At 46.1% G+C, this 12,016-nt stretch overlaps 7 non-coding genes across 7 annotated transcripts; all 7 read right to left on the reverse strand.

Annotated features, from left to right (window-relative positions):
- Positions 1 to 2,338: 2,338 nt before the first annotated feature.
- On the reverse strand, positions 2,339 to 2,410 carry trnae-cuc (transfer RNA glutamic acid (anticodon CUC)). The gene has a single exon. It is a non-coding gene; the product is annotated as a tRNA-Glu (tRNA).
- A 613-nt stretch (positions 2,411 to 3,023) lies between these two features.
- On the reverse strand, positions 3,024 to 3,095 carry trnae-cuc (transfer RNA glutamic acid (anticodon CUC)). The gene has a single exon. It is a non-coding gene; the product is annotated as a tRNA-Glu (tRNA).
- Positions 3,096 to 4,172: 1,077 nt separating this feature from the next.
- trnae-cuc (transfer RNA glutamic acid (anticodon CUC)) lies at positions 4,173 to 4,244 on the reverse strand. The gene has a single exon. It is a non-coding gene; the product is annotated as a tRNA-Glu (tRNA).
- A 601-nt stretch (positions 4,245 to 4,845) lies between these two features.
- Positions 4,846 to 4,917, reverse strand: trnae-cuc (transfer RNA glutamic acid (anticodon CUC)). Its single transcript has one exon. It is a non-coding gene; the product is annotated as a tRNA-Glu (tRNA).
- A 601-nt stretch (positions 4,918 to 5,518) lies between these two features.
- On the reverse strand, positions 5,519 to 5,590 carry trnae-cuc (transfer RNA glutamic acid (anticodon CUC)). The gene has a single exon. It is a non-coding gene; the product is annotated as a tRNA-Glu (tRNA).
- Positions 5,591 to 6,503: 913 nt separating this feature from the next.
- trnae-cuc (transfer RNA glutamic acid (anticodon CUC)) lies at positions 6,504 to 6,575 on the reverse strand. The gene has a single exon. It is a non-coding gene; the product is annotated as a tRNA-Glu (tRNA).
- A 601-nt stretch (positions 6,576 to 7,176) lies between these two features.
- On the reverse strand, positions 7,177 to 7,248 carry trnae-cuc (transfer RNA glutamic acid (anticodon CUC)). Its single transcript has one exon. It is a non-coding gene; the product is annotated as a tRNA-Glu (tRNA).
- Between the last annotated feature and the right edge of the window lie 4,768 nt (positions 7,249 to 12,016).

The following is a 12,016-nucleotide window of genomic DNA, read 5'->3' on the forward strand; positions in this document are numbered from 1 at the left end:
TCAAAAACTGGTCACTTCCCAAAAGAGATATCTGTCTGGAATCGAGGCATTCAAGGATCCAGCTATAGAGTCAAATGGCAGAAGTATTAAATCACAAAGTGATTTCATTGTCACAAAGTGATTCAGAATCATCTTTATTGGCCAAGTATGTAGAACACACAAGGAATTTGTCTCCGGTAGATCACACTGCACTAGTATCATCATCAAAAAGACATGACAAATAAATCTGGAGGACACTAATAAAGGTGAATCTAATTTAATCTAATCTAATCAAATTCCTTAATGAAGTGGTGCTTCTCTGGAACAACTGTGAGACAATGTGCAAAGTATCAAGCAGACAGTGGTTCAAATGACTACATAGCTGGAGCTACAATGATTATAATAGGATGCAGTTCCACAGGGTTGTGCAAAATTACAAAGAAGCACTCTACAGTTATATATGACTTACTGTTTAGAGAGTTAATGGCGAGGTGGAAGAAGCTGCCCTCATTTGCATCCCCTCATTTTTTTAAGGGGTGGCATTGCGTTTAAGTCAATGGCTTTTGTACCAAACCAATGAAATTCACAGAACATGCTTCTCCCTGACCGGGAATCAAACCCAGGCGTGGCGGTGAGAGAGCAAAAGCCAAGCCGCTACACCACCAGGGACTGTGTTGGTTTGAAACTGTCTCTTGGTCAATTTTTTTGCGGTATTGTCGTCAATGCCTTGTGAAATCAACTCTTGCCATTCACAAAAACATGTTTTGCCTTAAAATAAGAGAACACTGGTAAGGGTAGTGATAGCACCACGTCCTGGCTACTTGAGAAACAGATACAGGGATGTTCTAAGAAACTCTCCCTCATTTTTTGAGCGGGGGGGACATTGCACCAGGGCCTCAGAAACTGACATTTCTTAGGTAAGCCGGGTTTCCCTGACCGGGAATCAAACGCAGACCGCAGCAGAAAGAGTGCCGAAAGATAGCCACGAGACCGTCAGGGACAGACTGCTGCCTAAAACCATGTCCCCGTCGTTTTTTTCAGGGGTGGCATTGCATCAAGGTCAATGGCTTGTGTACAAAACAGATACAGGGCGGTGAAAATGCCAAATCCTAGCCACTAGACCACCAGGGACTGAGTCGGTGAGAGAATGTCTCTTGGTAAATTTTTTGCTGTATTGTCGTCAATGTCTCGTGAAATCACTCTTGCCGTTCACAAAAGCTTGTGAGGCCTGGTCCCCCCAAATTCTTTAAGGAGATGACATCGCACCAATGCCTCTAAAACTAACACAGGTTCGGTATGCTGGGTTTCCCTGACCGGGAATCAAACCCAGGCCGTGGGGGTGAGAGCGCCAAATCTTAGCCACTAGACCATCAGGGACAGTGTGTTGTTGAAATCTGTTTATCCCTTGATTTCTAAAGGGGATGGCATTGCCTCAAGGTCAATGGCTTGTGTACAAAACATATGCCATTCACAGAAATTGCATATTCCTCACCGGGATTCGAATGAGGGCCATGGCGGTGAGAGCGCCAAATCGTAGCCACTAGACCACCAGCGACTAAATTGGTTAGAAAATGATAGCCACGAGACCGCCTGGGATGGACTGCGTTCCCGTCATTTTTTTAAGGGGCGGCATCGCGTGAAAGTCAATAGCTTGTGTACAAAACAGATGCCATTCACAGAACGTGCTTTCCCCTGATGAGGAATCGAACCCAGGGGGGGGGGGGGGCGGTGAGAGCGCCAAATGCTACCCACCAGACCACCAGGGACAGTGTGTTGCTGAAATCTGTTTATCCCTAAATTTTTTTAAGAGGGTGGCATTGCATCAAAGTCGATCGCTTGTGTACCAAACAAATCCCAATCACTGAGCTTGCATATTCCTCACCGGGATTCGAATGAGGGCCATGGCGGTGAGAGCGCCAAATCGTAGCCACTAGACCACCAGCGACAAAGTTGGTTCGAAAATGTCTCTTGGTCAATCTTTTGCTGTATTGTCGTCAATGCCTCGTGAAATCACTCTTGCCGTTCACAAAAGCATGCGATGCATGGTCCCCGTCAATTCTTTATGGGGGTGACAGTGCACCGATGCCTCTGAAACAGGTCAGGTATACTGGGTTTCCCTGACCGGGAATCGAACCCCGGCCATGGCGGTGAGAGCGCCAAATCGTAGCCACTAGACCACCAGCGACAAAGTTGGTTAGAAAATGTCTCTTGGTCAATCTTTTGCTGTATTGTCGTCAATGCCTCGTGAAATCACTCTTGCCGTTCACAAAAGCATGCGATGCATGGTGCCCGTCAATTCCTTAAGGGGGTGACAGTGCACCAATACCCCAGAAACTTACAAAGGTCAGGTATACTGGGTTTCCCTGACCGGGAATCGAACCCGGGCCGTGGCGGTGAGAGCGCCAAATTCTAGCCACTAGACCATCAGGGACAGCGTGTTGTTGCAATCTGTTTATCCCTTGATTTTTGAAGGGGATGGCATTGCCTCAACGTCAATGGCTTGTGTACAAAACAGATGCCATTCACAGAAATTGCTTTCACAAAAACATGTCTCTGACTGGGAATCGAACACGGGCCGTTGAGGAGAGAGTGTCAAATCCTATCTACTACGAGACCACCAGGGACTGAGTTGGCTTGAAACTGTCTCTTGGTCAATCTTTTGCTGTATTGTCGTCAATGCCTCGTAAAATCACTCTTGCCGTTCACGAAAGCATGCCATGCCTTGTTGCCGTCAATTTTTCAAGGGGGTGATAGTGCACCAATGCCTCTGAAACTGACACAGGTCAGGTATACTGGGTTTCCCTGACCGGGAATCGAACCCGGGCCGTGGCGGTGAGAGCGCCAAATCGTAGCCACTAGACCACCAGCGACTAAGTTGGTTAGAAAATGTCTCTTGGTCAATCTTTTGCTGTATTGTCGTCAATGCCTCGTGAAATCACTCTTGCCGTTCACAAAAGCACGCGATGCATGGTGCCCGTCAATTCTGTATGGGGGTGACAGTGCACCGATGCCTCTGAAACTGACACAGGTCAGGTTTACTGGGTTTCCCTGACCGGGAATCGAACCCGGGCCATGGCGGTGAGAGCACCAAATCCTAGCCACTAGACCACCAGGGACACTGTGATGTTGAAATCTGTTTGTCCCTTGCTTTTTTAAGGGGGTTTCAAAGTCAATGGTATGTGTACCAAACCAATCCCAATCATACGGTAGGGGCTGTGTTGGTTCTTTTGCGGTATTGTCGTCAATGCTTCGTGAAATCAACTCTTGCCATTCACAAAAACATGTCTTGCCTGAAAAGAAGAGAACACTGGTAAGAGTAGTAATAGCACAAAGTCCTGGCTAATTGACAAAGAGATACAGAGATGTTCTAAGAAAAGTTTGTCCCTCAATTTTTGAGTGGGGGATATTGCACCAGCGCCTCTGAAAGTTATGCTTCTTAGGTTAGCCGGGTTTCCTTGACTGGGAATCAAGCGCTAAATGATAGCCACGAGACCGCCTGGGACGGACTGCGTTCCCGTCATTTTTTTAAGGGGCGGCATCGCGTAAAGTCAATAGCTTGTGTACAAAACAGATGCCATTCACAGAACGTGCTTTCCCCTGACGAGGAATCGAACCCAGGGGGGGGGGGTGAGAGCGCCAAATGCTACCCACCAGACCACCAGGGACAGTGTGTTGCTGAAATCTGTTTATCCCTAAATTTTTTTAAGAGGGTGGCATTGCATCAAAGTCGATCGCTTGTGTACCAAACAAATCCCAATCACTGAGCTTGCATATTCCTCACCGGGATTCGAATGAGGGCCATGGCGGTGAGAGCGCCAAATCGTAGCCACTAGACCACCAGCGACTAAGTTGGTTAGAAAATGTCTCTTGGTCAATCTTTTGCTGTATTGTCGTCAATGCCTCGTGAAATCACTCTTGCCGTTCACAAAAGCATGCGATGCATGGTGTCAATTCCAGTGCACCGATTCCAGGTCAGGTATACTGGGTTTCCCTGACCGGGAATCGAACAGTGGCGGTGACCAATACCCTAGACCAGAAACTCTTGGTCAATCTTTTGCTGTATTGTCGTCAATGCCTCGTGAAATCACTCTTGCCGTTCACAAAAGCATGCGATGCATGGTGCCCGTCAATTCCTTAAGGGGGTGACAGTGCACCAATACCCCAGAAACTTACAAAGGTCAGGTATACTGGGTTTCCCTGACCGGGAATCGAACCCGGGCCGTGGCGGTGAGAGCGCCAAATTCTAGCCACTAGACCATCAGGGACAGCGTGTTGTTGAAATCTGTTTATCCCTTGATTTCTGAAGGGGATGGCATTGCCTCAACGTCAATGGCTTGTGTACAAAACAGATGCCATTCACAGAAATTGCTTTCCTCTGACTGGGAATCGAACACGGGCCGTTGAGGAGAGAGTGTCAAATCCTATCTACTACGAGACCACCAGGGACTGAGTTGGCTTGAAACTGTCTCTTGGTCAATCTTTTGCTGTATTGTCGTCAATGCCTCGTAAAATCACTCTTGCCGTTCACGAAAGCATGCCATGCCTTGTTGCCGTCAATTTTTCAAGGGGGTGATAGTGCACCAATGCCTCTGAAACTGACACAGGTCAGGTATACTGGGTTTCCCTGACCGGGAATCGAACCCCGGCCATGGCGGTGAGAGCGCCAAATCGTAGCCACTAGACCACCAGCGACAAAGTTGGTTAGAAAATGTCTCTTGGTCAATCTTTTGCTGTATTGTCGTCAATGCCTCGTGAAATCACTCTTGCCGTTCACAAAAGCATGCGATGCATGGTGCCCGTCAATTCCTTAAGGGGGTGACAGTGCACCAATACCCCAGAAACTTACAAAGGTCAGGTATACTGGGTTTCCCTGACCGGGAATCGAACCCGGGCCGTGGCGGTGAGAGCGCCAAATTCTAGCCACTAGACCATCAGGGACAGCGTGTTGTTGCAATCTGTTTATCCCTTGATTTCTGAAGGGGATGGCATTGCCTCAACGTCAATGGCTTGTGTACAAAACAGATGCCATTCACAGAAATTGCTTTCCTCTGACTGGGAATCGAACACGGGCCGTTGAGGAGAGAGTGTCAAATCCTATCTACTACGAGACCACCAGGGACTGAGTTGGCTTGAAACTGTCTCTTGGTCAATCTTTTGCTGTATTGTCGTCAATGCCTCGTAAAATCACTCTTGCCGTTCACGAAAGCATGCCATGCCTTGTTGCCGTCAATTTTTCAAGGGGGTGATAGTGCACCAATGCCTCTGAAACTGACACAGGTCAGGTATACTGGGTTTCCCTGACCGGGAATCGAACCCGGGCCGTGGCGGTGAGAGCGCCAAATCGTAGCCACTAGACCACCAGCGACTAAGTTGGTTAGAAAATGTCTCTTGGTCAATCTTTTGCTGTATTGTCGTCAATGCCTCGTGAAATCACTCTTGCCGTTCACAAAAGCACGCGATGCATGGTGCCCGTCAATTCTGTATGGGGGTGACAGTGCACCGATGCCTCTGAAACTGACACAGGTCAGGTATACTGGGTTTCCCTGACCGGGAATCGAACCCGGGCCATGGCGGTGAGAGCACCAAATCCTAGCCACTAGACCACCAGGGACACTGTGATGTTGAAATCTGTTTGTCCCTTGCTTTTTTAAGGGGGTTTCAAAGTCAATGGTATGTGTACCAAACCAATCCCAATCATACGGTAGGGGCTGTGTTGGTTCTTTTGCGGTATTGTCGTCAATGCTTCGTGAAATCAACTCTTGCCATTCACAAAAACATGTCTTGCCTGAAAAGAAGAGAACACTGGTAAGAGTAGTAATAGCACAAAGTCCTGGCTAATTGACAAAGAGATACAGAGATGTTCTAAGAAAAGTTTGTCCCTCAATTTTTGAGTGGGGGATATTGCACCAGCGCCTCTGAAAGTTACGCTTCTTAGGTTAGCCGGGTTTCCTTGACTGGGAATCAAGCGTAAAAATGATAGCCACGAGACCGCCTGGGATGGACTGCGGTCCCGTCATTTTTTTAAGGGGCGGCATCGCGTGAAAGTCAATAGCTTGTGTACAAAACAGATGCCATTCACAGAACGTGCTTTCCCCTGACGAGGAATCGAACCCAGGGGGGGGGGGGGGGGGGGGTGAGAGCGCCAAATGCTACCCACCAGACCACCAGGGACAGTGTGTTGCTGAAATCTGTTTATCCCTAAATTTTTTTAAGAGGGTGGCATTGCATCAAAGTCGATCGCTTGTGTACCAAACAAATCCCAATCACTGAGCTTGCATATTCCTCACCGGGATTCGAATGAGGGCCATGGCGGTGAGAGCGCCAAATCGTAGCCACTAGACCACCAGCGACTAAGTTGGTTAGAAAATGTCTCTTGGTCAATCTTTTGCTGTATTGTCGTCAATGCCTCGTGAAATCACTCTTGCCGTTCACAAAAGCATGCGATGCATGGTGCCCGTCAATTCCTTAAGGGGGTGACAGTGCACCAATACCCCAGAAACTTACAAAGGTCAGGTATACTGGGTTTCCCTGACCGGGAATCGAACCCGGGCCGTGGCGGTGAGAGCGCCAAATTCTAGCCACTAGACCATCAGGGACAGCGTGTTGTTGAAATCTGTTTATCCCTTGATTTCTGAAGGGGATGGCATTGCCTCAACGTCAATTGCTTGTGTACAAAACAGATGCCATTCACAGAAATTGCTTTCCTCTGACTGGGAATCGAACACGGGCCGTTGAGGAGAGAGTGTCAAATCCTATCTACTACGAGACCACCAGGGACTGAGTTGGCTTGAAACTGTCTCTTGGTCAATCTTTTGCTGTATTGTCGTCAATGCCTCGTAAAATCACTCTTGCCGTTCACAAAAGCATGCCATGCCTTGTTGCCGTCAATTTTTCAAGGGGGTGATAGTGCACCGATGCCTCTGAAACTGACACAGGTCAGGTATACTGGGTTTCCCTGACCGGGAATCGAACCCGGGCCGTGGCGGTGAGAGCGCCAAATCGTAGCCACTAGACCACCAGCGACTAAGTTGGTTAGAAAATGTCTCTTGGTCAATCTTTTGCTGTATTGTCGTCAATGCCTCGTGAAATCACTCTTGCCGTTCACAAACGCACGCGATGCATGGTCCCCGTCAATTCTTTATGGGGGTGACAGTGCACCGATGCCTCTGAAACTGACACAGGTCAGGTATACTGGGTTTCCCTGACTGGGAATCGAACCCAGGCCGTGGCGGTGAGAGCGCCAAATCCTAGCCACTAGACCATCAGGGACAGCTTGTTGTTGAAATCTGTTTATCCCTTGATTTCTGAAGGGGATGGCATTGCCTCAACGTCAATGGCTTGTGTACAAAACAGATGCCATTCACAGAAATTGCTTTCCTCTGACTGGGAATCGAACACGGGCCGTTGAGGAGAGAGTGTCAAATCCTATCTACTACGAGACCACCAGGGACTGAGTTGGCTTGAAACTGTCTCTTGGTCAATCTTTTGCTGTATTGTCGTCAATGCCTCGTGAAATCACTCTTGCCGTTCACAAAAGCTTGTGAGGCCTGGTCCCCCCAAATTCTTTAAGGAGATGACATCGCACCAATGTCCCTTGCTTTTTTAAGAGGGTGGCATTGCTTCAAAGTCAATGGTATGTGTACCAAACCAATCCCAATCATACGGCAGGGACTGTGTTGTGTAAAAAAACAGATGCCATTCATAGAACTTTTTTTACCTGACCGGGAAGCAGTGAGTTCGCCAAATGCTAGCCACTAGAGCACCAGGGACAGTTTGTTGTCGAAATCTGTTTATCCCTCAATTTTTTAAAAGGGTGGCATTGCATCAAAGTCGATCGTTTGTGTATCAAACCAATGCCATTCTTTGAGCTTGCTTTTCCCTGCTTGGGAATCAAAAGCGGGCAGTGGCGGTGAGAGGGCCAAATCCTAGCCACTAGACCACCAGGGGCTGAGTCTGTTTGAAACTGTCTCTTAGTCAATCTTTTGCTGTATTGTTGTCAATGCCTCGTGAAATGAACTCTTGTCGTTCACAAAAACATGTCCCGCCTGTTCCACCTTCATTTTCGAAGGCGGTGACACTCCACCAATGCCTCTGAAACTGACATGGGTCCGGTAAGCTCGGACTCCCTGACCGAGAATTGAACCCGGACCATGGCAGTGAGAATACCAACTCCTGGCCACAAGACCACCAGGGACGCACATGGTTTGAAACTGTCTGTTGGTCAATCTTTTGCTGTATTGTCGTCAATGCCTCGTGAAATTAATTCTTGTCGTTCACAAAATCATGTCATGACTGTTCGCCCTTTTAAGCAGTATTTCCCTGACCAGGAATCGAACCCAGGCATGTCGGTGCGAGCGCCAAATCCTCACCACTCGACCACTAGGTACTGGATTGGCTTGAAACTGTTTCTTGGTCAGGCTTTTGCTGTATCGTCGTCAATGCCTCGTGAAATCAAGTCTTGCAGTTGACAAAAGCATGTGATGCCTCGCCCCCCCGATTTTTGAAGCGGGTGACATTGCACCAATGCCTCTGAAACTGATGCTGGTCAGGTATGCTGGGCTTCCCTGACCGGGTATCGAAACCGGGCCGTGGCGGTGAGAGCGTTGATGCAATATATTAATATGCCTTTCTTGATACTTGCACTATGTTGAGTTTTTCATGAAACGGTTTTGCAAATTTACATTTGCACAGTATACGGTTGACATTTTATTTTGTTATGCTTAGAATATCTTGTTTTCTATCCTTTGCCTACGTAGAAAGCAGATCCAGAGATGTTCTAAGAAAAGGATCTCCCTCAATTTTTGAACCGGGAGACATTACACCCATGACTCTGAAACTGACACCTGTCAGATAAACTGGGTTGCCCCTCACCGGGTATCGAACACGGCAGCTGTTCAAGCACCATATCCTCGTCACTTTACAGTCTGACATTTGGGCTCCCTTTTCTCTTCACACTGATGGCTCTTCAGGAATTTTACCACATGATTGAACACAGATTTGGACACAGGTATAATGGAACCGTCTCATGATGACATCTATATGGCTGACGCTTTTTCGTTAAGCAAACCATCATCAGGCATCATCTGGCACAGTGCACGGTACACAAATAAAGACAACATTAAAACATTTGGTCATATTTTTTTTTATCCTTTCTGATCAAAGTCAGCAAAGGCTCGATTTCTGGATTAATATATGACATAAAAAAGATGGATTCCAGATATGTAAAGTCAACCGCTATTCAGATCATGATTGAGATTTTAGGGTAGCGTATTTTCCGCATTATAAGGCGCACCTTCAATGAATGATATATTTTACAACGTTTTCCATATACGTATAAGGCGCACCGCATTATAAGGCACTACAATAGTAGCGCACCGGATTATAAGGCGCATGGTCATCTTTAGAAAAAATTGAAGGCTTTTAGGTGTGCCTTATAGTGCAAAAAATACGGTACATCAATGCAGAAGTTGAAGGACCCGGGAGCATTCAAAAGGAACTGGGGGGTGGGAGGGGTTCTCTTTGTAAACTTTTAAATATGGTATTTTGATTCATAATACATTTGTAGAAAATCCATTTAGCAGAATACTCCATCCGCTGCAATTCATTTTATGAGGCTCTCATGTATACATTGCCATCTCCTGTCAACTGAAATTCATGTCAAACTGCACTCTCGCATGAGTTGCACAGATCACAGTTTAGCTGTTTTTTTTGGTTCGGTCTTGTGACATGATCACCACTTTGGCCTGATAGCATCATAATTTTGACCAAAGTTTTCATGATCTTTTAATGAAGGTGTCGAATGGTATCCTACTTTTCCATCATATTCCCAATGGCAATTGCATTTCAGTCCACTATGGACAAAACAGGATGAAGAGCAGTCACAGTATGATTGAAAAACCCACTCAGCTGTCGTAAAACAGGGTGAATATTTTTTTTCACTGATTCACACGTTTCTCTTGGCAAGCTGTATCGCTCAAAGTTTCACCTGTTCCTTTTCCCTTGTGGTTGGGGTCTCTCGGTTCAGATGTTAAATATCAGTACATGTGATTTATTGGACGATAAAGGCCAGATTGCTGGAGCGTAAAACCCAGCGACTTATGTGAGAAAGGGGCTGACAAAGATGAAGAGTGCAGACAGGCCCGGAGGGGGGCACACTGTTCTTCGCATTAGGCTGTCAATGATTCTCATTAACATGGCTCTTCTAATCAGCACCTGAGAATATTCCAAGGAAGGCCATCCGCTCTGCTATCACCCAATTGTGCTTTTTTTTATTACGCTCACAAATGAACATTCGGTTCCTTTCACCGAAAGGGGCTGATTGGTTCTACGACACTCTGTTCTACGACACTTCTGTTTTTAACATTAGTCTGCACGGTCACACGTGAAAAACAGCCATGTTACAGATGTCCACTCTGCCCTCATTACTTTGAGGAGTTTAAAAAAAGATCCAGCTTTCGAGACCTGCTGGAGGAAGTCTTCTCTTGCCTTTATGCAGTGTCTGAAACTCATGACAAAAAGTTAGTGGACACCAGGGCAGACAACTCTGAAAAGTTGCCTGCCCGGCCATAAAGTTGCCTGCCCAATTTTTTCACAACTTGAAACAATAAGATGACTAATCGCAAAAACAAAAAACATTGTTGCCAAGTATAATGGATTTTTTTTAATTATGGAAGTAACTACCACAAATGCTCCCTTGCTTATTTTATGGTAAATATCCCTTGCTGAAGATTTTGCTCCAGTTGTCATTTGTCGTCATGGTGCACAATGCAATGTTTGCGTTGCGTTGCGTTGCGTTGTCTGCTAAAAGCCACGTGGACTCCTCTTTCTAGGCCCCTTTCAAAACTCTCAAGTCCACCTTACAGTCACGGTATAGTCCGAAGCACGGAACGTTCGTTTCACAATTTACATACTCGGCACGGCAGCCAATCAGAAGCCTGTTTCGTGCTTCGGACTATACCGTGATTGTAAAGTGGACTTGAGAGTTTTGAAAGACGCTTAGAAAGAGGAGTCCAGTGTCTTGTAGCGGTTTGTGTGTAGCTTTTGCTTTATTGAATAAAACAAATGTTTGATTTGAAAATAATCTCTTTTTTTTCTTGAAGAAGTTTTGAAAGCTGTACGCCCGACGTAATAGTTGTACGCCCCGGGCCTCCTGGCATACGTTATTTCGAACACTGCTTTATGTCTCTACTGTGAAGCATTGATGGCAAAAATGAGTCTCCCTCATCAAAGAATTACTGACTACTTTCAGTCCAGTCGGAGCAGAAAGGGGAGAGTCCTTGCAAAAGATGTGTGACAAATTTCAAACAAATTTGTGTTAGATTGCTTCCTCAGGAAGAGACCTAAATGGAAATCAAAGACGCTTTGTTATTTTCCTTTCAAAGTTTAGATTGTCACCACTACGACAGTGGTTTTAACTGTTAAGGTGCATTCTTTCTGCCATAAAAGCATCAAAATGAAGTAAAAGTTGCTTATATTATGAAATGTCATAAAAATAGACATCAATTGGACACTGAGCTGGACGGCTTGGAATCTACATTGAGATGTTACATAATGAATGATTTAATGCTTTTGGCTCTACAGAGCCACTTGCTCTGAAGGCAAGTAGGCTGTCATATTAACTTGTTTTACATGGTTTATTTCTGAATTCACAGGTTTGGTAGGTGAAGGAGAGCTGAGAAGAGAAAATATAAATGATGTATCAGCAACTACTCAAGTTTAATGATCCCAGAGTCAATAATCGGGAAGTGTGCGTGGTCAAAATATGCTGCAGCTTTTTCCGCTGCAGGAACAAAGACATGTCCACGCTCCACCAGTCACCAATATCTTTTGATAAGGTCCTCTAGGGAAGCAGTTCATGAAACAGGAAGGTCCGGTTCCATCCATGTGTAGACTGCCTCCCTTATTTTTATGTTTCCTGAACAAGAGCAGCTGCTACTTAACTGAAACAAACAGTTATGATTTTCCACAGACCTGAAGACAGTCAGATTTGATTGTCCTCAGAGAGAGTGCTGCGCCACGGGATGAAAGTGAGTGAAGA

This window comes from Hippocampus bargibanti, linkage group LG05 (genome assembly GCF_051943395.1).
Source record: "Hippocampus bargibanti isolate YZ-2025 linkage group LG05, ASM5194339v1, whole genome shotgun sequence".
In the NCBI taxonomy this organism is placed as follows: domain Eukaryota; kingdom Metazoa; phylum Chordata; class Actinopteri; order Syngnathiformes; family Syngnathidae; genus Hippocampus; species Hippocampus bargibanti.